Source organism: Atractosteus spatula, chromosome 8 (genome assembly GCF_055471065.1).
Source record: "Atractosteus spatula isolate fAtrSpa1 chromosome 8, fAtrSpa1.hap1, whole genome shotgun sequence".
NCBI classification, from domain to species: domain Eukaryota; kingdom Metazoa; phylum Chordata; class Actinopteri; order Semionotiformes; family Lepisosteidae; genus Atractosteus; species Atractosteus spatula.
Genome location: NC_142713.1, coordinates 40,729,393 through 40,754,447, shown reverse-complemented (window position 1 = coordinate 40,754,447; position 25,055 = coordinate 40,729,393). Strand labels below are relative to the sequence as shown.

Here is a 25,055-nt window from a genome sequence, read left to right as displayed (position 1 = left end):
ATTCCTCTTTTCTCAGAATTATTATATTGATAGATTATTATTATATCTTCCCCTGAAATTATGACATGCATGTTTTTTAGGCAGCACAGTTCTTATGGAATTCCATCTGAGTCACAGTTAGTCACAGTAATTACTACACACACTCATCAAGAGCAACACTAAAACTTTTTACCTCTTTAAACGCCAATGTCCATTGTTTGTAAATATTTTCAACCATTACACGTATACGTCTCTCCACGTACAGTATCTAGTAGACACAGGTTAGTTTGATATACTTGTCTACCCCTTTCCTGAAGAGTTTGTCATGTTTTGGTTGAAAATGTTATTGGGCACTTGATGTGCAACAAATCACGTTCTCACATAGAGCTCAAACCTTATGTTAAACAAACAAATCTATATTCATCTCTCCAAAAAGGCTGAAATGAGTGAAAATGTACTTTGTTTTCATAGCAACCGTTATTTTGGCCAAAATATTTGACTTTACATTTAAGTGTGAAAAATGTTATTAGCAGCACGGATTGTGAGCTTTCCTGTGAAAACAGTAGGGTAACCCCATTAAAAAATAATGCAGTAAATAAGCCAAGCAAATATTTTTTTCTACACCAAGAGCAATGAAAAAGAGCTTTCATTGGGTAGCTGTCACGCCCTGCACTTGCCCTCGCAAACGCCATTATATTCCCAAACCCACTGTTTCACAATCCCATTCCTAACTGAACCCATCACATTCTCACAGGCACCAGATTCCACAGATTCTCACTCTTGAATCAATTATCCAACCACGTCCCTTTCCCTTCACTCCCTTCATTTAAAGTTCCCTCACGCGCCAAACCTTGCTCACTATTGAAAAGCCTCCTTTAGAGTTTTCTAGTGCGTTTTTGTCTTGTTGGATTTCCCGGTTTTTGGACTTAATATTTCCCTTTTGATCTCGTCTCTTGGATTTCACCTTTTGGATTGACCTCGTTTTGTCTCGGCTCTTTCTGGTTTATTGATCTCTAGCTTCTCCTATCGACCTTGCTTCTGGATTACGATTTTGGATTGTTTGCCTCTGCATCCTGCAGAGCTCACGGCTATGCACAGGATCCCTGGAGAACTACCTGCCGGATCCCTGACATTAGCATGTTGAAGAGAATTACAGAATAGTCATGCGTAGATCTTATTTTTTTAACTTCATTTCTTGTCGCTTATTAGACTTTTATTGCATGTGCCACTTTCATTCAAAATCTCTTTGCCTGCAAATAATGGCTTGTGTGCCACAGATTGCCAAACCCTGCTATTCCTTAATAGTAGCAAAGATATATTTCGCTAGATGAAAGTCAGACCTTCTGACTCTTGTCAGGTAAAAAAATATTTTGATGGAGCTATACCCATCAGATAAGAGCTTAGTAGGGAAATGTAGAAGTGCAACAATAATGCTTCAGAACTCCAGGCAAGGAGAAGTTTATAAAGCAGGAAAGACTTGTATAAAGTAAGGAAATTTGATAGGTAAGCCTCAAAACATGTTTCATCATCTTACCCTTTGCATTCTATGCAATTTTTTCCATCTTGCATGCGTCCCTCGGGAATATTATCACCTGTGGCCTCTGGTTTCTTTCAGATCTTGTTTGATTTTCCACCCCACCACTGCTTCAGGCCCAGCTGCGACAAACTAATCAGGTGGGCCTCGAAGAAGTCCTGCTTTGCCAGCCTTGTCAGGTACAAATGGTATCTCACATTATATAAACTAAGAAACATTAAAAACACAACACGTTCAATTGGGAATGTACTCACTTTGTATTTTTAATGCTGCTCTCTCTATGTATATGCTTAAGAACACTTTATACATAATCATAGTAGAAAGAAGAAAAAAGCACAGTACAAAGGAAAGGCAGAGTTTCAAGTAAAATAAAATTATTCATTAAAAACCTATAAAAGTATTAAAAATCTTATTTAAGTTTAATTTTTTTGTTTTAATACTGTTGAAGATGTGGTGCTATACATGAAAAAACTCTACTGTCCATTGTGTGAAGCCTAGTCTTCAGCAGAAAAAGGCCATAATCAGTACATTTCAGATTAAATGGACTGTAGACATACAATACATTCTGGAGATAACCTGCATTCATTCAGTGTTTTATCTTGATAAATCAAAGGTACATTTCAATATTTCAGTATCGGCTAAGCAGAATATGGATCTAAACTGAACAGTGTTACGCAGATGGAAGAAAGATACTTTCATAGTAATACTAAGATTTCAGGCATCCATTAAGTGTTTGATTTCAGCACTGTCAACACTGAGATAGACAAATTTATCAAGCGATGTTTGGGTGAATTAAACAATATAATTCTTATTGCGGTTTACCAACATAATCTACAGCACCTTGTATAATATAATGTAGTATTATAAATGCCAGGAAAGACATTAACTCACAGATGGAGGTATCCTTTAATTCTTACCACTCAATGTAATCACATAACTAGTATATCATACAAGCTGTGCAACAACCACAAACTGTTTGACCATATCTTAAAAAGCTAATTGCTGATGAAGTAGCAGGGACATTTTCAGGTGTCTCCCTGTGTGAACAATTAACCCTGATATAGTGAAGGATGTTTTAGTAATTATTTTTCATTAACATTTACAAAATTAAAGAATTTTGTCCAACTGTTTCTTGATTATATGACTCTTCGCACTATCCAAATTACCCAAACACACCTGATGTGTCAAATGCTACCCACTACATCCTCTGTTTACACCTTTTTAGCTGTGAAAAATGGCTTCCAGTGGGTCAGCTATTAAGAACATTATCTGTCATGTTGCATTTCCATGTGTAATGGAAGATAATAAGAAAAATTGTCAAAAAAAGCATTGATTATTAAACAAAATCTTTAAGGTCTAGAAGGCAATAAAATTTCACAACACCCAGTTTGTCATTGTTGCTGGACGATGGCAAAATAATACAGACAGTTTTCAATTCAACAATAATGAAACTTAAAATTCAAAGAAACAACTGACAGATGGGAAAACTTGTGTTTGGAGTAGCAACTTAACTGATATAGATATCAAAGCTGTTACTGATGAAGCAACAATCTGATCACAAAATGGGAGGATGTTATACTACGTTTCTGGGAGGGCTTAGCTGTTGAAACATTATTTCACTTTAAAATATCAATGGACAGGAATCTCTTTTCGCTGTACAATGGCTGACCCTGTGCTCTGACCCCATGCTTCTCTCTGTGTCTGTGTCTCACGGAGAGCAAGCTGGGGTATGTGAAAAGATGAATTCCTAATGCAAGAAATTGTATAGGGCTAATAAAGTGATGTTATGTTAAAACTGACTGTGTCCCCAGACAATGACAGTAGGAGATTCCAGATGATTTTCCTTCCCTGACATTTTTCCTGTTTTTAGCCAACTTTCCATTTATATTCTGTCAAACTTTTATGAAGCTGGTTTGGTTGCCAGGTTTTGTTGTATGGTGAACTTTACTGGCTACTAAGCTAGTTTATGAAAACTCTAGTTAGCTATCTAGACACTTCATATTTAAGAGTTTTAGAATCTAATGGTTTGATTGAGCTACTCTGCGTGGACTTAACGTAACTGTACAATGTGGATTTACTAGGACAGTGATCTTCAGAGTAAATATGTCAGTGTTGGAAATAGCATACAAGGTTGTGCGTATTTTACTTTTAGTTTAAAGAAAGTTCAAGAAGGATGCACATAAGCCGGCGAGTGAAATACTCTGTCTCCATTTACTTTCTTGCAAAATGGAAATTATAGGATAGTACTCAGGAACTAGGAATGGTGCTGTGTCAGCTCTGAGCTGATGAAATCCTGCCTGGGGCAAAATGGTGCTATATACAGTATATAATAGTATATAACATATATACTATATATAATATGTAACACATAGTATATAATATACACATATATTATAAAATATTGAAGTTATTTAATCTATGATAAAATCAGATTTAGACACCAGAATGGTATGCATTCAAATAAAAAAGATTAAGAATACCAGCAACAGACGGCCCTGAGTACACCACTCAACTCAAGGAGTGTATCGAAGCAGCTCAACACTAGTGCAGCAGGTCAACAGTACTGGCAGGTTAACAGATTATTGTCTTTATGTTCTATATTTCTATTGTATGTCCTTAATTGTATGAGCTGAACCCAATTTCATGCAACTAGTTGTTATTGCAATGAAATACTGAACTTGAACTTGACAGGATCAATTTGTGTGTGGTCACAGTTGTGTCATAAAACAATGATAGTACAATACTGCTTCAGCCTGAAAGATAATATTGCAATATAAATTGTATTGCTCATGAAAATGGCTCCATTTTTGAGGCATAGAACTTGACCTTATCCTTTCATCACTAATTTCCACTAGTAATTTGTAAACTGACAGACAAAAATGGTAACAATATAAGGTTTCATTTTGAATTAAGGAACATAAGAATGATGTCTCAATTTGATATTTTTGATTAATTTGATGCCTGCATGTGAAAAACATATTGTAGGTCTGGATAAAGCTAAATATATCAACAGTTTACTGATGATTTATGCAGTGGTTGCTGGCAGCAACACTGACATAGTCTTTCAACTTCCTCAGAAATTTCAGGCCATGCAAAGACCATTGAGCTTTTTTTTTTTAACTTAAACAACTTTAGGTTTACTCATATATAATACTGCAAATATATTTTCATTATACATTGAGGTAAATTTGCACAAACATTTAATTCCTTAGCTATTTTAAACATTTAAAATGTATTTTTTTATTATTGTGTTTAAACATGAATATCACTGTTATGGAACAAAACATACTCGTCTTGTGAACCGCTGAACAGCTTCATGGTTTGTGGTCTCACTGCAATAACGCTAATGCTTTCTTGGCTAAGAAGAAGTTATGTTTATTGTGGAAAGCTTTGGCTACATGCTATTTCCAAATTCTAATGGTATCCGTTAAAAGTTTCTTTTAAATCATATTCTTTTAAGATAGCACGATCAGTATATATGTATACAGTATAATGTACGCAACAGAATTTGTTAACAGCAAAGAATACTACTCTAAAAATACTAATTCAGGAGTCCTGCAGTCATCCCTCCTAGTGAGGTTTTAACATTTCTTAGTATGGCACATTTTGTAGTTAAATGTGTTGGTCATGTAAGCTAAATTAATTACTTTATGTGCAATATAGTGATTTAACATTCAGTATAAATTTGGATTGCAAAATATACTGAAAGATGATAAATGCACTGTGGCAGGCCAGATGAAGAAGGGGATACATGTACAGTTGACCTGCCACTAGACATTATTATATGGTCTCTATTACTTGTGGATAGCCAAACTAGTGGTGATTGACAATTATCGGGTAATTGTTAAAGAGTTTAGAACTACACATTCTCACGTGGGTCTCCATCTACAAATTGGCTTCATCAGTCTTTTCTCCATCCCACTGATAGTTTATGTGTGGTGAGCATACTGGTGCACTATAGCTGCGGTCATATCATCCAGGTGTTGTCACGATTGTAAACCCCTCCTCTTAAGGACGCTCCAGCCCTTCCTAGTTTACCTCAGATTTCCTGCACCTGCCTCCTGTTCCAGTCTCCCCTTTAAAAGCCAGACGCTCCCACCATTCCAGGCTCAGCTTTGGAACATGGACGCCCAAAAGCCTGCCTACCAGTGAGTCCATGAGAGGCTCGATGGCATAGGCTTTGCAATGGCGTCCTGACCATCTGGGTCCGGGGCTGGGAGCACTTGGCCCCATTACCCTTTTTATTCCCCCCAACCCTTCGCTGGATCCCGCTCCATCTTTTAACTCTGTCTTGTCTTTGTCACGGATGGACCTTACGAACACCCTTCAGACTTATTTGCCTGGACCACGCCCTCCCCTGAGCACCAGTGCACCTTGGACACGTCCCCCTGTTCTTCCAGCCCCAATCCTAGTCCTTTTTTTCTCCGTGTTTGTCTCAACCCCCTCCGGATTTTGCCATCTGCATAGGGTCCTGAAAACTCTTCGTGACAGGTGTGTGCTGGTGTGTGCTGAACATTGGTGGTAGTGGAGGGGACTCCTCGTTTCCTGTAAAGCGCTTTGAGTGGAGTATCCAGAGAAGCTCTATATAAGTGTAAGGAATATAATTTATGTTTGTGGATCTTCTCTGTTTGAGGTAGTGAGTTAGATAAGTTACAGGTATGTTGAACAGTGACTGACAAAAGTGGGTTGTGCATATTACTTACAACTGAGCAAGTTATTACAAAAAGCGTCAGCAATTTTATTTCTTAAACAGAATTAGCATTAATATAAGGTGCTGGCACATGAGAGTGAATTTCATCTTCAAGTAAAAAAACAACAAATATATTTGCAGCTATAAAAAGCTAAACTTAGGACATTTCTGTAACAGATCTTTTCAGGTCATTGCTGAAAAGAGAAAAGAAAACACAACGTTTCGGGTGAAGCCTTCTTCAGGTATGAGAAAGACAGGGCAGACAGCAAAGATTAAATAACTCAGAAGAACAAAAGCTGGGAGAGGGGAGGAGGCAGGAGAGGCAGAGAGGCCACTCAGGAAGTGCAAAGTGGAGAGGGGTGAAGAAAGGTGTTCTGTCGCAGGGAAAGGTGTCTGGTGAGGATGATTGGCGAGTGCGGTCAAGGGAGCTGTGAACCTCTGCTTTTCTTGACAGCCTTATGAGACCTCTGGTTGAAATACTTCCCTCATATATTAAGAATAATAACCATGCCCTCCAACTTTTCAATGATTTCCAATTTCAGGGTCCAGAATGCTACATTTTTACCATGGATATCACGTCTCTCTACACCATCATTCCCCACAATGACGGTCTTACAGCCCTCAAGCACACGCTAGACAAACGCACTGTGCTTGATCCACCCACCCACACTCTAGTGCATCTTGCGGAATTGGTTCTTACACTCAATGCATAGTCATTTAATAACCTTTTTTTATCAGCAGGTTAGTGGAGTCACCACGGGCACCAGGATGGGACCTAGCTATTCCAATATTTTTGTCAGCTGGGTAGAAGAATGCTTCTTTGCTCCCTATACTGGCTTTGTCGCTGACCTCTACAAGCGATACATCGATGACTGTGTGGGTGCTGCTACATGCTCTAATGATCAGCTAGAGCATTTCCTGCATCAATTCACTATCACCCATCCCTCAAATATACAGTTAACATATCTTCCACCACTGTTGCGTTTGTAGACATAAATGTATCTGTTAACTACCCACGACCCTCATCCTCGGTCTATTACAAAACCGTAGATTCACACAGTTATCTCCTGTACAGGTCTTTACATCCCACTCACACCAAAAAAAACTCTCTCCCTTTTTCACAGTTCCTAAGGCTACGTCGACTCTGCATTGACAACATGGATTTCCAGAACCAAGCTCTCAAAATGTATACTTTTTTCATCAACAGAGGATACTCCACCCATGTTATTGACAGAGCTCTCACCCGGGCCAAAAACAGCCCTCGGATCATAAACTCGACTGGGAACTTCCGGCCTCACAACAGCATTCCTTTGGCGCTTCCCACCACTCTAACGCACTTTCTATCCCCAGGACCATTATTAACAACTACTCCATTTAACAGGGTGATCCCTTCATCGGTACCCTTTTTCTAACCGCCCAATCATCTCATACCGCTGACCACCCAATCTACGTAAACTTCTGTTTCACAGATCCCTTGACCGCACTTGGCAATCATCCCCACCAGGCACCTTCCCCTGCAACAGAACTTGCTGCATCACCTGCAAATACATATCTAACTACGCGCTCATTCAGGGCCCCTCGGGTTAATTCCTGCTCATCCAGTCAACATCCTGAACCTCCAGCAACCTCATTTACTGTATCTCCTGCAAAAAATGCCCAGCTATCTACGTTGGGAAAACCTGAAGGAGTCTAGGAGGCCGCTTCAGAGAACATGTTAGAGCTGTGAAGATTAAAGATTCTCCAAGCCCATAGTTTCTCATTTCACCTCAGACAGCCATGATCACACTGATCTCTGTTCTCAAAGAAGGGTTTCTCAACTCCCATAGCAGAAAAACAACAGAAACGAAACTCATCCTGAAACTAGGTTCACACCGTCCCCCTCCGCTCACTGACCGACTTATTTTCATGTAATCTTTTCTATTCTCATGCAGGTTTTGACTTCACACCTTTCTTCACCCCCCTCCACTTTGCACTTCCTGAGTGGCCTCTCTGCCTCTCTTCCCCTCCTGCCTCCTCCCCTCTCCCAGCTTTTGTTTTTCTGTGCTATTTAATTTTTGCTGTCTGCCCTGTCTCTCTCACACGTGAAGAAGGCTTCACAGCCAAAATGTTGTGTTTTCTCTCTTCTCTTTTCAGCATGGAATAAACCTATTACTTGTTCCTTTGCAGACTACACATGCTGACGCAGCTACCCACCTGAACTATTTCAGTTCATTGCTATTTCTCTGACCTTGTGAGCCTTTGGAATTTTAAAACAACGATTTGCATGCCTTTTGTTTGGTCTGCATACTAGTCCATTGAGAACCAGCACCGTCACTGTGCCATGTTTAGTCCTACATAACCTTGCTATCGACCAGATGAGCCTCTTGTTCTGTCTCCAAGACATTCGGCACACCATTCAACACCATTTTTATTGGAGTGCAGCCACAGAACAGAGAAGAGACAGTGTCCTGAAGAACTGTCATAAATCACTTAAGCTATAAGATTTTTTTTCTTTAATGTGTACATTTCCATACACAACTTACTTTCTGTACCCCCAAAACCACAATATCTCTGCTTTCCCCTGAGAAACACAAGCATACAGTCCCATCAGAATAAAAAATACAACCATTTTATTCAAGTGACACCCAGATGTGACATCATATTTATAGCTTACATACTATTTAAATATGTATTTCCTAAATTTTAGTTCTCTTTACTCCCTAGGATATCTGAAAATTCACTATTGCATACTAAAGACTCTAAGGATTAACTGTATTACAGCTGCTAAAAAGAAAGTCATTAAACGTCATTATTAATAAATTAATTTTATTAGTAAATGTATAAATAAACTTCAAAACGAATAATCATGGTGTGGCTGGAAAGCAATCTAATATTACAAGAATCTTCAAGCAATTGATACTAAGTTCATTATTTAGTGACAATATCATTTCCACTATATTCGGGAATGTTCTAATGTGATCCAGTGATCCGCTTAGTATGCTAATTAGTTGCTTAAACCATATAAAGAGGTGGTTTAACTTAGCCCCCAGCTTCAGTAATATCTTGAGAGCTCTGTGCTAAACACATGCTGAACTCCAGTTAGTATGCAGCTTTCAGTTTGTTGCAATTAACCTTGTATGTCCACCCAGGAACTACATCTTATTTGTAATATCTTGTTAGGAAGTCTCATCATATTCTTGATCATCTCCATACAACCAGGCATTTCATTGTGCACAAAACATTTTGGAATTGCACTGGCTTTCGTAAACAGCTTATATTCATTCATTTGATCTCCTGTGCTGGGTCTTAATTTTAGAATGCATCATCTTCACCCCCAGATCACTGCAGACTTGTTGCAGGCCTTGAAGCATCATCGGAAGGCTCTCCTACAAGTGCTTGAGATATGTGTCGACGTGTCCCTCACACGTCAGGCATAGGGCAGGGAAGAAGGTGGTTACACGTGTTACTAGGCAGCAGTGACCCCAACATTTGTTCATGACATCTATTGCAGTAAAGTGCAGGTTGTAATTTTCCTCACCTATTGCATTAATAAGCTTAACCAAGACATACTGTAACTGCAATCCAAACCTTCATTCAGTTTGAAAATTATTTCACTTCTGTATTTGCATTTTTAGTGTCTCTCAGTATGTTCTGTTTTATTTTGAGTACAGATAGTTCCTCACACTCTCTTAGTAATTATTTAAATTAAGTCAATTAAAATATTAAAGAGGACCTGTATTTGTCATAGCTGAAAAAATACATACTACAAACAACACAAGTTCATGTGAGATAGCTCTTAAAACCAAAATTTCCATGTGATATTGTACACTTTAAAATGATCTGTTTTGATTTCTAAACCACTCTATGATTGCTCACAATTTAAGAAAAATGCTTGCTTGCACAGGCAGGTTTAATTAAATTATTTCCCTCCAGCAAGATTTGTTCATTCTCAAAATATTATCATTTATATTAGCCTGAAGGGACAATGGATATTATAAATGTGAAACACTCTGGTTCACCTTTGAAACTAAGTTTAATTTAATTGAAGTAATGTATAGTAACAAGACTTTTGAAGTAATTAAATTTTATTGGCAATAAAGCTGTGTGCTTTTGAAATCTCCTGTGTTCAGCCATACTATATTTTTACTGTTATATACTAGCTTAAAGTATTGTTATTTTTTCAGTTATCACTCTACTCTGATCCAATTATTTTAAAAAATATTAGCATCCTAACTTCATTACTAGAGTATGAAAAGTCGGCTTTTGGGCATTTAATCAGGAAATAAAAATGCCCTAGTTTTCTCAGGAGGACCAACTTTCAGCATGGCTGTGAATACAGTTATGAAATTATGTTAGGAAAGGTGTTTCATATATCTACTCTCTGATAAGGTTAGTTTGGTAGTGTAATGTATGCAGTTTCTCAGACTGTCTAGAAACTACCTATGTGAAGGAAAAAATGAACAGGCAACATTTGCTGCATTTTTGTTTGGCAGGCATATACTGTACTATTTTCATATGCAATAGCAGATAACACTCCTTGTTAGTGCTTTGCAGACCTTTAAAAAGCAAGGTTGCAACTTAAATAATAATTACACCACCATAAGGTAACATAATTGCACTAAGGTATGTTTAGTTTTAAGTGAAATTTAATTACTTTGGTAATATTTCACTTGCAGTAGTTCTGTCTTTGTGTGCTGTTTTTTTCATGAGAAGCAAAGGACACGTAATTTGTCACTGCTAGTAAAATGTTCAATAGCAGTATCTAAAGCACAGTAAGGTATTTGTTTCACATTTAAAGTCTTAAGCAGTTTAAATGAGAGCTGTGTCATGTCTGAGAAAGGTACTGAATTGAACTTTCTGCACAATGCCATTTTTCTACTTTCTCACTCACTCTTAGCAAAGAAGGCTTTCATTGCTTTTCTTCCCAGGAATTAATGTTCTGTCAGGTTTTATTAAAGGCTTGCAGTCTCCCGCTGTGCTTGATGAGTTATGGAAGAGTAACGGCTCGATTGCTCAGACATTTCTCACAACTGTGGATAGCTGGTTCTTCATGTTTGGCTCTAATCTTCACATTATTCATAATCACAACAGAAAATACATGCTGAATCTCACCTGCATGAGGTTTATAAAACCCATACATTTTAGACAATACAGAAAGAATGAATAAGATAAGACTGTAAAAATAGGATTTTTTTCCTCAGGCTAAACACATTATAAAACACTTTGTTATTCTACAATGGTAAAAGAAGCTTAGAGTGTTATTAATCAACATGCCTGACCAGCCAGTCTCAAATGAAACTGGTTTTCATTAGTGTGTCATGTAGGTTGTGAAGAAATTGTTAAGATATGAATAGCTCATAAAAGCTTTTCTTTCAATGCTTTACCTTTACTGAAATAAATTTGTAAAACTTGTATAAAATACATTTCTCAATATTATGAAGTTCTATTTCAGCTAATTTATACAATTTAAAAGTCAGTTTTTAAAGTTTGAATTCTTAATGATTTATTTTTTATATAAAGTATAAAGTATTATCTTTCAGATAATACTGTACCTCTGGCCTAACTGTCATTTGATGGTAACTTGCAATATATCTGTGTGATAAGTCCAGCACTGCTCTGCCCTTCCTGGGGTTCAGTCACAGTTACTCAAGGGTTCAGAGAATACATAAAGCACTCCATAAAGAGCAGCAGACTTTGCCAAGTCAAAAGACTGTGCATTTTGCTGTAGGAGAATTCTACATCTTGGCTGTGACATCACTTCTGTATCATGATCAGTGCTACTGAGCCTTTTTACACCAGTAGTAAGGTACAGTAGCTGCACATGCATATAGCAGAACTCACTGTATAGTTTCTGCTCATCTCAAAGTTATTTGCTGAAATGTCAGGGAATGCAAAGAATATGACATCCATATTTACAGTTAAGGCAATGCTGACCTGAGGGATTAAGAGTGACAGATATTGAGCTGCAATCCACAGTCCTGGGTTGGTTAAAAATTTTGAAAGAGAGAAGGCATACTAGATGAACATCGTCACCTTGAATGATTTGTTTCTGGATGGAAAGTGATACAAACAAGGTGGGGGCTACTGTATGAACATAAGGGCATTTTGGGCTGTCACACAATGGCCTGAGCAAGGCCAAAGTAGGTCCATTTTATCTCAAACTGGTTCCGCTGCAAAAGCACCCTAGCAAACAAGTGCAGTCTATTTACAGTGCTCCCAGTCCCCCACACCCCAAAAAAACAAAAACTAATTATTCAAATAAAGGTAAAATATCTCTCTATCTCTCTATCTCTCTATCTCTCTATCTCTCTATCTCTCTATCTCTCTATCTCTCTATCTCTCTATCTCTCTATCTCTCTATGACACTACCTAACCACCAACAACCAACCACTCTTAGGCTGAGGAGCCAGCTTAAATATCTTGTAAGCCCCTCCCTCTCTGGAACAAACCATTTCTCTAATTCAAAGTGGTTTTTCCCCTTTCCATAAATAACCCTTGAGAACTGGGGTTAGGTTTGGCCTTTTGAGGCCACCATAGGCTGACTCACCCCAGAAGTACTGACACCAACCAAACAGTGAGTAACATCCATTTTGAGAACGCCCTCCATTCACACCACAATACTCACTCATACCTGTGTTTAAGTATTTGAATGTATGTGAAATTAGGTATGTTTATGTACGTGAATGTATATGAAATTAAGTAATAGCAGTTACTAGTCAAGCCCTGAGTGTGCACCCTCAGGAACTTATCTAGCAACTGCTCAATGGAAGGTGTATGAATGTTGTATTTTCTGTGCTATCTGTACCCCGTGACAGACTCCTCTGTCACATGGGCAGACAGAACTAGGACCACAGTGGTGAGAGAAAACTCCTTCCAATGATTGGATGTGGTGAGGTTGAGTTGGAGACAGGAAGAGTAGCTACAGAAATCAATATAGATTCCAGTGGGGTTGAAAAGATCTGGGTTGCCTGACCCTGAGTGACCAAGGCTGCAGGTTGAAGCAGTTGAGGTAGAGAGTTGGGGGAAAACATTACACCAGACTGGACACCAACCAGGGAAGAGGGGACCTGTCACAGTGGCAGCCTAAGCCACAAACAGAGGGAGTGCACAAGGAACAGTAGTTATAGTGCAGTTACGCAAAGGTTTGTATCTTAATCCTCAGCTATAACTAGTTCTATCAGCTGAAGGACTAAATACTGTATGTACTCTTAACAAAGTGGCTACACTGTATTAATAAGCCATCGTCAGGGTAAAGACAGCCTATAGCTTCTCAACAATGTGACTACATGTTTTTCTGCATTTCAAAGTCACAGAATTGATTACTAGCATACTCACACAATGCCTAAGAAGCATAGAAAAGCTCATAATATTACCCAGAATCTGCAAAGGCACATAACAATATGACTGTGCACATCTGACACTGATATATCATTTTTAAGATTGCTGTGGAAGTGAATTCTTGGTTACCAAAATAATTGTTTCAATTCTGTGATCAGCCTGAGTCATTAGAGACAATTTTACCTGATTTCTGTAAGAGCATCTCGATAGGGTTGCCTTCCCCATTTAATTGTGCCAGTGTCTCCCTCACTTCATTGTCTCTCTGTTCTCCTGATGAGCTGTGAGCTTTCTTTGTGGTTGACGGATAACATGTCAAGTGTTCATCACCAAAATGTTAACATTCCTGCCTTCTGGGAGATGCCAAAGCCACAATCCCTTTCTTTAGATTTTGATATTTGTCTGATGTTACAACCACTTGAAAATACTTCAATAAGCATAGAATTAAAGAGAATGAGGTCATATATTGTTTGACTAGATCAAACAGATATTTTATCAATCTGAAGTCATGGTGAATTTTTGTCTGCATACCCTTCTTTGCCTGTAGCTATCACACAAGTGATGCTTGAGAACAGAATTAGCATTGGAAATCTGAAGAAATGGAGAAAGACATTGACTGAGTGTCAATGATGATGCTGAAATTCAATATTCTTGGAAGGCCCGATGTTTCCTAATAAGACAAATGCCTATCTTAATTTTTTTTAAAGGATACACTACAGTTATGAGATACTAGTCTGAATTGTGCTTCAAAAATCAAGAGTGAAAAATCCAAATCATGAGATTTTAATAAATTCACATATTCCTTTATTTTTCATTTTATTTTAATTTAAACAGAGAGATGGACTGGTGTCCTGTCCTGTCTCAAGCTGTATCTTGCTTGATGGGATAAGCTACGTCTGCCCTGTGATACTGTACTGGATGAAATGGTTAGATAATGGATGTAATTTTAACAGGTGCTCCTTACATCAGTGCTTTCTACATTGGAATAGTTGCATGTGATATAATGTCATCAGAAACTGATTGTTTCATTTTTGTAGATCATAAAATATTTAAGAAGAAAATGAAAATAATAGGGTATTTTAATAAGCAATTTAAGGGGAAAACAGGATTTGTGGAAGGGATGTGCAATACAATCTGCAATTTCCCTCACGGGATTAATAAAGTATCTACAAAATATGATTTAGGAACTTTCTTATTTTTGTATTATCAGTACAATATTTTTTCTTTATTCGAATAATTCAAATTCTGTCATAATTCTACATAATGAAAACAATAGATTATACAGTGACTTCTTTTTCATGCTGAATGCCATTTGATCATATTTCCTAGATATATTAATCTGTGTATGTTTTGTCTTTCTGTTAGATTTATAAATTGTTTAATTTTCTCAATGGTACTGTTCTGCTATTCTAATCCATAGATTATTTTAACCTTTGATTAAACACAAAAGAACAGGATTGTTTTTATTACAAGTTCAAGTGTTTTAAAGGTGTGGAAATGAATACAAACAAAAATACAATAGAATATCTGGGAGAGAAAGGAGTTCCTATAAGAAGTGTATCCTGGTCAGGAAGGATATTTAGTACTTTGACTCAACCTCTTTTTATTAGCACTGTGAAAGAATATGATCTATTTTTATTATTAGGTTATATGTTGCAAAACTGTCTGAGTGTTTCCCGTAACAGTTACCAGGACATTCAAAACAGTATAGTTATGGTCAAAGAATGTTTGACTCTGTAGCCATAGTGTTTTGAATTTCTGTAAAAAATAAGCAAGATCTCTACCTATGTTGTAGTTTATTTATTACATTTGGAATGAATTTGCAATTCGAATACAGACAAACATTTCCAAAATACTGGGATAGTGTCTGAGTAGGATAGTTTAGAATTTGGGTTCTCCTTGATTCAACAGAAACCACTATTCACAAACACAAGACTTAATGTGTTACAATTTCAAAGAGATTAGCAAGGATTCAATAAAAGGCTACACTGATTAAACTAGTAAACTTTATAACACCAGTTATAAACTTCACCTTTCAATTTTTTTCACCTTTTAGATTTTTTTAGAGAAATAGTTTTTCACTTTCATATTTTTCCTTTGTCACAGACGGAAAGGAGAGGTTCTGCTGTAGATGAAACTGACGAAAAGATTCCTTATTCACAAAATGAATCCTTCATAAATTTCTGCCTCACACCATTTAAAAATCTAAAATCAGTCACGAAAGCATTTAGTGGAGAAGAACACCCCTTCAGAGATACTCGGCGAACTAGGCTTTGAAAACCATATTCTTCAGGTCATGTGATTGTGCTTTGTTTGTAAGACTTAGACTTTTAAATTAGACTTTTCAGAGTTACCCTGAAATTGGGATAAAGCAGTTAGAAATTGGATGGATGGATTTACTTATCTAGTAAGGAGATCATTATTTCACACTATGCTTACAACATGTATTTTGACAATTTATTTACTGATTTAAATTTCTGCATGGCACCTAACTTCAAGGATAGGTAAGATGTCTGTCTTGCATATCTCTCAGCATGAATGCTGTAGATTTGAATGTTTGAACTGGTTACAATGAAATTTGAAATCTCCAGACAAAAGTTGAAGGTCCTTGAAGAAAAATATGATGGTATGTGATTGATACATTTGGAACATAACTTCCAATACATTAGAGAAAGTGCAAAATAAGGAATCATGAAGTTTAAAATGTGTACTGGAACATTAAATGGAAACTAAATGTATCATGCCAAGAACTATTATACAATACAAATAGTGGCCCTGTGTTGTAGTGTATTTCACTTCCATATAACATAGTGTGATACACAGTATATATAATATATATAGTTAATGTTACACTCCTATGTTTCTACGGAAGTGATTTGTCCAGAATTCGGATTACAGTTCAGAAAAAGGGGACTACTGCATTTTGGATATCACGATAAAATTTAGCACAGAGTTGTACGGTTTGTAAATGTAATGATTCTTTACGAAAACCTATGTACATGCTTTTAAGTTATGAAAAGTGCCGGTTAAATTGTTGCCCAAGGCATAAATTAACTTAGCACTCTTAGTAACCAAATTAGTCTGATGAGCTGAAGTTTATTCTCTCATTTGTAGCTTAAGACTGTTAAGAAGACTTGGAAGAACAATATTATACTGTAGTGCAAAATGTAATTAACTTTTTCTAACTCTTGTACACTCTGTTAATTCACAAAAGCTATTGTAAACTATAAAAAACTACAAAAACTTAGAATGTACTTCCATTATGTATTAATGAAAACAGGGCACAAATTTTGTTTTGATAACCCTTGACAATATGCTTTTGGAATTGTTGCTTTTGGAATTGTTGTGGTTTGTAGGTAGGCAAAACATTTGAAGTTCCTAGGAAAAACACCCCATGTTAAAAGGATGATATAATGGGCCTTTTCTGAATATTTGCATAGACTATCTTTGTCTGATCTGGCTCACTTGAAACAGTTCATAATAGGTAAAGATCCAGGTGAACAAAAAAAAGACACTAAATGTTAACTCAAGTTAAAATAAACCTCTGTTAAATAATTAAATCAGCTATTTTGATAAATATTTAATAAATGGGGGCAGCATAGTGGTTAGCATTTCTGCTTTTCACTTCTCAGGCCCTGGGTTCAAATCCTGGTGTGCTATCTGTGTGGGTTTGATATGTTTTTTTCTGTGTTCATGCGTTTCCTCTGGTTGCTCCTGTTTTCTCCATCTGCCCAAGAACACATTGGTCAGTTAGATGGGGAAAATTGACTTCGGTAGGAATGTGTGTGTAACCTGAAATGGACTCCTGCGCTGTCCAGTGTGTATCCTGCCTTGCGGCCAGAACAGAAGAGAGGAAGACACAGGGAGGAGGCAGTGGAGTGTCATAAAGAGACAGGAGAAGCAACTGGTCTTGAGAGTTTTCTTACTTCATTATACTAAAAAAATTAGAATGAATCCAGGGGATCTAAGTTTAGAAAGAGTACCAGAAGAGTGACTTGAAAGAGAATCCAGGCTTTAAAAGAGAACTTTTTTTATATTTTAATTGAAATTATTATTTTTTTAATTGAAATCCACAAGTTAAAAGGCATCTCCCTTTAAAAAATGTTTCCATTTGGTTAGCATGAAGTGGGAAATGTAAATATCATATCCAGCATTGCAATATTACTGCTTAACCACATTGTGGAAGGTATTGCTGGGATCTGTTAATTTAGCCTTCAACAAAAGTTATGCTAAAATGTAATAAAGCTGACTTGCTTTAGCAGCTCCAGCAACATACGCTACATAACAAAAGACAGGACCAACACCCACAAACATACCATAAACAGGATAAAGCAGATCAATGTCTGCTACATATCAAAGGAAAAGACTTAAAGCAGGACAAAGCAGTTCAACTTATACTACATATCAAATATCATATAAAATGACAAATATCCATAAAAAAACAAACGTCTTTCTCGGCCCACACTGTATACAGTATAAGGGTTGGAAACCCCTTTCAGGGTGTCTGTTCTGTGGGGCAGACCTAGCATGTGTTGCTGTTCTTATTGAGCTCAATTAAACTGAATCTGCACAAGACTGTGTCCTGCTCCTCTGATTTCCCACAGCACTGATTAGATTATATATAAATAGAGCAAAACATTGTGTAATTTATTGTAATATATTGTATAGATTGTAGTGCATCTTTGTCCCATTTAACATAGTTACTGTGATATCAAACTCTGACTGAGAGAAGCTACAGCATGAAAACATGTGCAGTTCATCTCACAGTGATTACCTGTCCTAACACATTACAGTATTCTCTAGTTAAATCTAATACAATTAATTAGGGTTGTGTTAAATAATTCAGTTTTGATTAAATCAGTTCTTAAAAATAAAATTATAATTTATAACCATGTTTGACAACCTCTGATGCTTCGATTGCATACATTCTCAGTGAGAGTTTGCAAACCAAGATGTTAAACCAAGATATAAAAAATGAACAAACCTATTTTTTAATTGCAGCCACAGACATGCTAAAACACTCTCAGTGTCTTTGTAAAACAGACTTCATAATGCACTCAAAACATTAAGTCACTGTCACTGTCTCATTTCTACCATTACATCCATACCTGGCAGGGATGTCCAGGTGTGCAGATCATGCAGGGAAAGCAGACATAAACAACCCTGTGCTACTGTAATGTATGTGCAAACAATGTCGGTATGCAGATTGACAGGTGTCCTGGTGTTTTGTCTTTCCTTCCTCTCTTGTTTCCTTTCTGTCCTTCTTTTTCAGAGCTGCTCCCCACTGGCTCATCACCTCCACATATTTCATTTCATGTGTCACTTCTGACACTATGGTAGTTGATGGGCGTCTAGGCAAACAGTGTCAGTCAATTCTGTGAAGACTTCTGTCTGCTGTGCAGTTTGTAATAGGACATCAGGAAGAGTGTAAAAGGAAAGGAAATCGGATACAAAACAAGAAATCTCTAGCCATTATGTCCACAAACCGAGTCCCCAAGCCGTTGCTGTACTTTCACTTTTGTCACTGTGACACTTCATAAAATGTTTCCTTGAGTGTATATCACTTCTCATTATGATGACTAAAAGACAAGCACAGTGTAGGATTTGATCTGTGTGTGAAAGGGTTAAGTTCTGTGCTTGCTGGAAATAAAGAGACAAGCAATTGTCATGTGGAATGTTTACAGAAAGATTATTTGACATTTCAGAGCAACTGGAAAGTCCAAACTGCATTCTGTGTTAGTGATAAAAGAATTCCTCTATACTATATAACATACACATTTTGTATTCATATATTAGCCCAAGAGTCCTTCTCACAAATGTGACATTTATAATCACTCACTGGAGAAGAGCCCCTCAAAAATGCACGTGTTAGAGCATCGCAGAAAAGATGCAGTTACAGTATATAAATATTTTGCCCTCCTAATGGCTGTTCTAAGAAACTTACCTAAAGAATTTATTGGGATGAACTGTGACTTCTCTCTACAGGGGTAAAAGTTGTAACTGTAGCTAAGACACAAAACAAATCACTCTGTTTTTTTACTATAAAAGACTCAGCAGCTTATGACTGGCCAAATGGCTTCCTCCCTTTTGTAGCTGTTCTTATGACTAATATTTTGACAGGATATTAAAATGGAATCATGCCTTCAGACATGATGGTTTTCTGCCACCCATAGCAAACAATTTTTTGGCCACACCCCTCTAAATTTTTAGTTGTTTTCTACCCATGCATGCACTTTATAGTAAGTGAAACAAATTTCTACTGGTATATTTATTTATTTTAACTAAAGTACACAATTACATAGGGTTAATATTTATACTTATATATTTAGGGTTAAACTATATACTTACATGGACCAAATTTCTCAAAAATTAAAAGATATACAAAGCAAATTTTTCTACTTTTCATACTTCAGTAGTCTTTTAATATCTTGTTAAAATCTATTTTTTCTGTACTTTCAGTTGAAATTAATACTAATTCTGAAAACAAATGGGGACAGTTTGGATAGTTTCTTCAAATCCTTCAACTGAACAATATTTTTTAAAATATTTTAGCATTTTATCTAAAACCGTCTTTGCTTCTAATACTGTATGCGTGTGATTTTCTGCATAAACCTGCCGCCTAAATTTACTTTAAAAATTTAATTAATAATGTTATGCCAAATAACAGTACAACATGAAAATTCGAACTGATTCATTTTCTGAGCCAATGTTTAATGTTGAGTTGAAGGATCGTAAGAAATAATCTCTCTTGATGAATATCGGAATGGTCTAATATTGTCAATTCTCCTTTCCCATATAGTTTGACTCAGAGGTTTAAGTATGAGTTTTTGTTCAAGATGCTTCTTCATGCCCAACAGTACCCAACAGTGTGTTGAACCACTAAACAATTTGTAAATTGCTTGCACTGCACCAAATTATAAAAAAGCATCTTTAAAAGATCTGCTGGTGTCACTGACTACCAGTTTGAGTATTTATTTTCAATATTTTAGCTGAGGATGTAAGGGGAGTATAAATTCTTCCACCCCCCCTCCCCCCATTCAAAGATAAAATTTTGAGGGGTGAATATAATTTTCTTGGAAGTTGCAGATGTTGGTCATTATTGGAAATTCCCAGTGACATTGTATTAGTTACTAATTCAATTGTAATTGATATTGAACCGTTCACTTGTTGTAATTCAACAAATGAAAAACATTTGTATTTTCTGAAAATATCAGTAGGATAAAGGTTGCAAAAGGGAATGAGAAATTAAATTGAACTTTACCGGAGAAGATGTATACACAGGAATATTTAAAAGGATTATCTTTCTACAAAGAGAATACCCACATAGATACCTCTTCAGATAGTAGCCGCAAATATACTGATGGAAAAAAGAGACACAGCACCTCCTCCTCCATACTCTGGCCCTCCCTTCTGCTTGAAACAGGCTGAAGAGTAACTCATCCATGAAGTGGACCTGATGCCACTGCTGACGAGTCCTTCTCAGCCTCTGTCTGGCCCAAGCCAGTCAGGTGTAATGTCTAGGAGGTGTGAGCAGAGGGCCTCTGACAGGTCACCTTGCTCTAAGGCCAGCACCTTGGAGCCTCAATGTCCTGTCACTGATGCGGGCACTGTGTCTGCCAGTAGCTTCAGCAGCAGTACACGTGGCAGATCTTAAACGATATCTCAGATGGACCAGTCTGATGTGTCGGTCCTGCTCTGGTGTGGTCACTTGAGGGTGACTGGATCTTGGATGGATATCTGTCCTGCTGGTCTGCTGAAACCTTCTCTGCAGTTGGGACACAGTGGAGTGGCTTACTCCATAGTGTCTGGCAACGCTGGCACATGACATGCCTGCATGCAGCATGCCAATGGCCCTCTCCCTTGCTTCTGGTGACATTGGAGGCATTATGGAATGCACAGAAAAGTGTGGCCTTTTTCTTGCAGTTTCCTAAGCTTTGAATTAAGGTATTTTTAAAGGTGACCTGATCAGGCATTGTTCCACCTGGACCTCGTTGGGTAAAAGTGCACCTAACGAGCTTTCGTGTGATTGGCAAGTTGCAAAGCCTCACTGCACAAGCTGTATTGCTGGTCAGTGGTCTTAAAACAAATTGACAACTTTTTGTGAAAGTACATAAGCTATAACTAGTATTCTCATTCCGGAAAATGTTGTGTTTCTTTTTTCCATCAGTATACATTCGAACTAAGCATGGCAGACACCTCCTTGAGTATTAGATGTTTTTGTGTTTTGGAGAAATTTTCCAGTAAAGGCTGCCCCAGATATCTGCCACTCCAAGCACATGCATGCTTTGTGGGTGCCTAGAGCCAGTCTGCTCTCAGTTAACTACCGATCAATTCTATCCCATGAGGACAGAACAGGTGCTTTAATGGTTAGGTAGGGCATAGCAGTAGATGTGGAAGGATAGCCATTCTTTACAGTGTTACTATTGATGTCTAATAAATGTTTGGTGTACATAAGTATAGCGGAATTAGGAGAGCATAATATAAAACCATAAAGCATGAGGGACAGGAGGGACTGTCACCACTCTTACACAGATAAGAGCAGGCAGTTGCAGATACTGTCTCAACAAAGAAGATTGGACCCTATGCAGTGCTTAGCAAAAGATTTAAGAGAGAGAGATTAAGTGGAGAGTGTTAGCCGGGTCTACTTAGCCAAGTCCCGTTGTCAATATTCGTGGTCTAGAGGAAGTATGGGTCAAGTAGTCAGGATTTCTCGAGACAAAGGGTTACTAGGTATTGTGGTTTAGCAAAGGAAGCTCTGTGAGGTTTAACTCAATACTGAGCATGGGAGTGCAGGTGAGAAGCCCTTATGTAGTGGGTTGCCGGGTAGTGTGGTGCAGGACAGGGGACGAGACTGGGTAATTAGGATGTGTGTTGGCATTTGAGGGATGTGATAGGAGCTTGTGTCTGATTATTGAGATCCGTGACAAGACCTGGGTATGAGACTTGTATACATAGCGGAAGTATGTAAGATTATTAGGATCTAACCTTCCTCCTGACCATATGTTATAAACTTCATTAATTAAGAAACTTTGTTATTTAGTGCTGCAACTATTGGGCTTTCCATGGAGTACTGCTGTTAACCTGATAAACTTGTTTGTGATTTGCATTCTCCAGTGACACATTTTAGTGCTGCATGCTTTCTACACTTAAGTATAGGGCACTGGCCATCCTGGATGGGACAAAAGTCTATGAAAAGGCATATACAGTACATTGACAATTTCGTGACAAGGTTTTTAATACCTTTCTGTTGATATTTTCACTCATTTTATATGAACTATAACATTTTATGTTATACTGCTCAACTATACAAGCAAGAGCAATACCTACAAATTGAGAAATTCAAAGTATAATTAAATATTCTATAAACTGTATACTGCAGGATGAAGAGTGAATTAAACAAAGAAAAAACACAATTTTGTTTTAAAAATTCAATATTAAATTATATATAATTATAGAAAATATAAGTTAAAATAAATGGCTATGTTAGTGTCCCTATTTTATACATCATGTCAATATGTTGCATTCAACTGATGTTCTGACCTACATATACTAGGCTTCGCTCAGGTAAATCCATATACTGTAGATGTTATTAACTCCACATTAACGGTCCTTTCCAGGTCAGTAGAGGAAAAGTAGGCCAAGTGGTGATTACATCTCTGAGATGGAGTAAGACAGAAAGATTAGAGTAATTTAAATACAGTATACAGTACCTTGCCATTTAATGATGGATAACATGCTTATTATACTGCATACTTGAATAATACTTCATGGACTTACTTTGAGAAGATTTGTACCTGTCACGATACTGTATCGTTTTGAGCACTGATACAGTGATTTTAGTAACCAATTGAAGATATCTTCAGTGGAATGGGTTTACTAATATTCTCACAGTATGAAGGTAAAAAGAGAGGTATTTGTGAGGTGACCTCAAAAATAATTCACACAGAAGAACAACAAATATTGTATTAATTAGAATATTTAGCCCAAATGTCATCCTATTTGTAAACAACAACTACAGTACAACACTGTCACATACAGCAGCAAGTATTAATAAGGAAACAACATCAATTCACATTTTGAACTTTAGAAACATAAACACTAAATACTTACCTGGCAGGGGCGATACCATGATCATGCAGGTGGTTTGCCTGGGGGGAGGCTCAACCATTGCACTCTGGCTGTGCTGACCCCTGCGGCTCTTCTCAATGTGGAAATCTTGAGTGCAGAATTTCTGCTAGAGGGGACTGTTCGGACTCTCCTCTGATCAGGGCGGTGCAGTGGCTCTGTGGCTAAGGATCTGTGCCTGTGGCTGGAGGGTTGCCGGTTTGTATCTCACAGCCAGCAGAGGAATCCTACTCCGTTGGGCCCCTGAGCAAGGCCGTTAACCCCAACTGCTCCAGGGGTGCTGTATAAATGGCTGATCCTGTGCTCTGACCCCAAGTTTCTCTCTCCCTGTCTGTGTGTCTCATGGAGAGAAAGTTGGGGTATGCATAAAAGACAAATTCCTAATACAAGAAATTGTATATGGCTAATAAAGTGATCTTATCTCTCTATCATCATATTTACTTTCACATGTCTGTAAAGAAAGTTAGAGGTGAATAAAATATTAGTCTGTAAGAAAGTGGAACTTCACTGTACATTAATGCCTACATGCATTTTCTCTCTTCTCTGTCTAACCACCAAAAGATTTTCATGGTTTTCATAAATTTTGTGAATTTATTGAGCATAAACCTCTCCCTTAACATCTTCTCCTATTGAGGTGTCTGATGTATCACAAAGACATGTAGGATTTAAATCCCTGCGTGAAATATCCCTGAGATGGCCTAGACTAAAGGTGGTGATCGTTGTCAGAAAACAGTATGTTTTAAGCACTGCTGCCATAACACAGGAACTAGTTTCATGATAATCCCTGCTGTGACATTCAGCCCTCTCCTGGCTCACGTGTTAAATCGTATTGTGGAGTCTTTGGCATTTACATACGTAACAAATAATATTTAAACAACATATAAAATAAACCAAGATAAATACAAAAATCAAACAGACTAAAACAAATTTTATATGAAGGTTACAGGAGGATAAGAGGGCTGTCCTAGTATTGGAGTAGTAGGAGGGGTAGTGGAATGTCAACACATAGTAGAAAAATCTGCAAACACTGTGGTTAATGCACTCAATGAGGCATGAGTTATGGAAAGTCAAAGAGCACTGTGCGTCAGAAAGATTCCAAGAGTATACAGACATTAAAAAGGAGTCACAGCACTTTGCTTACAAAACATAAAGCTAGCTGTATTATGCAACAGTAGAATGAGTCCTTTTCTAGCCTTTGGTGGCGAAAATTATATATTTAAAAAACATGAAGTGCACATTCAGATGGAAACACTGTTGATGGTAATATAAAATTACAATTCAAGAGTCTTAGAGGAATACTGCTGAGCCCCATGTTGTTTAGAATATCTTTAAATTGCTGAGAACATACATTATAGTGTAGGAGAATTAGTGGAATAAGTCAAACCAAACTTGTTTATAGGACATGTATAGTAT

General features: G+C 37.3%; 1 non-coding gene across 1 annotated transcript; it reads left to right on the top strand.

The window, feature by feature from the left end:
- Positions 1 to 23,619: 23,619 nt before the first annotated feature.
- On the top strand, positions 23,620 to 23,780 carry LOC148829620 (U1 spliceosomal RNA). Its single transcript, XR_016091507.1, has one exon. It is a non-coding gene; the product is annotated as a U1 spliceosomal RNA (small nuclear RNA).
- The last annotated feature ends 1,275 nt before the right edge of the window (positions 23,781 to 25,055 follow it).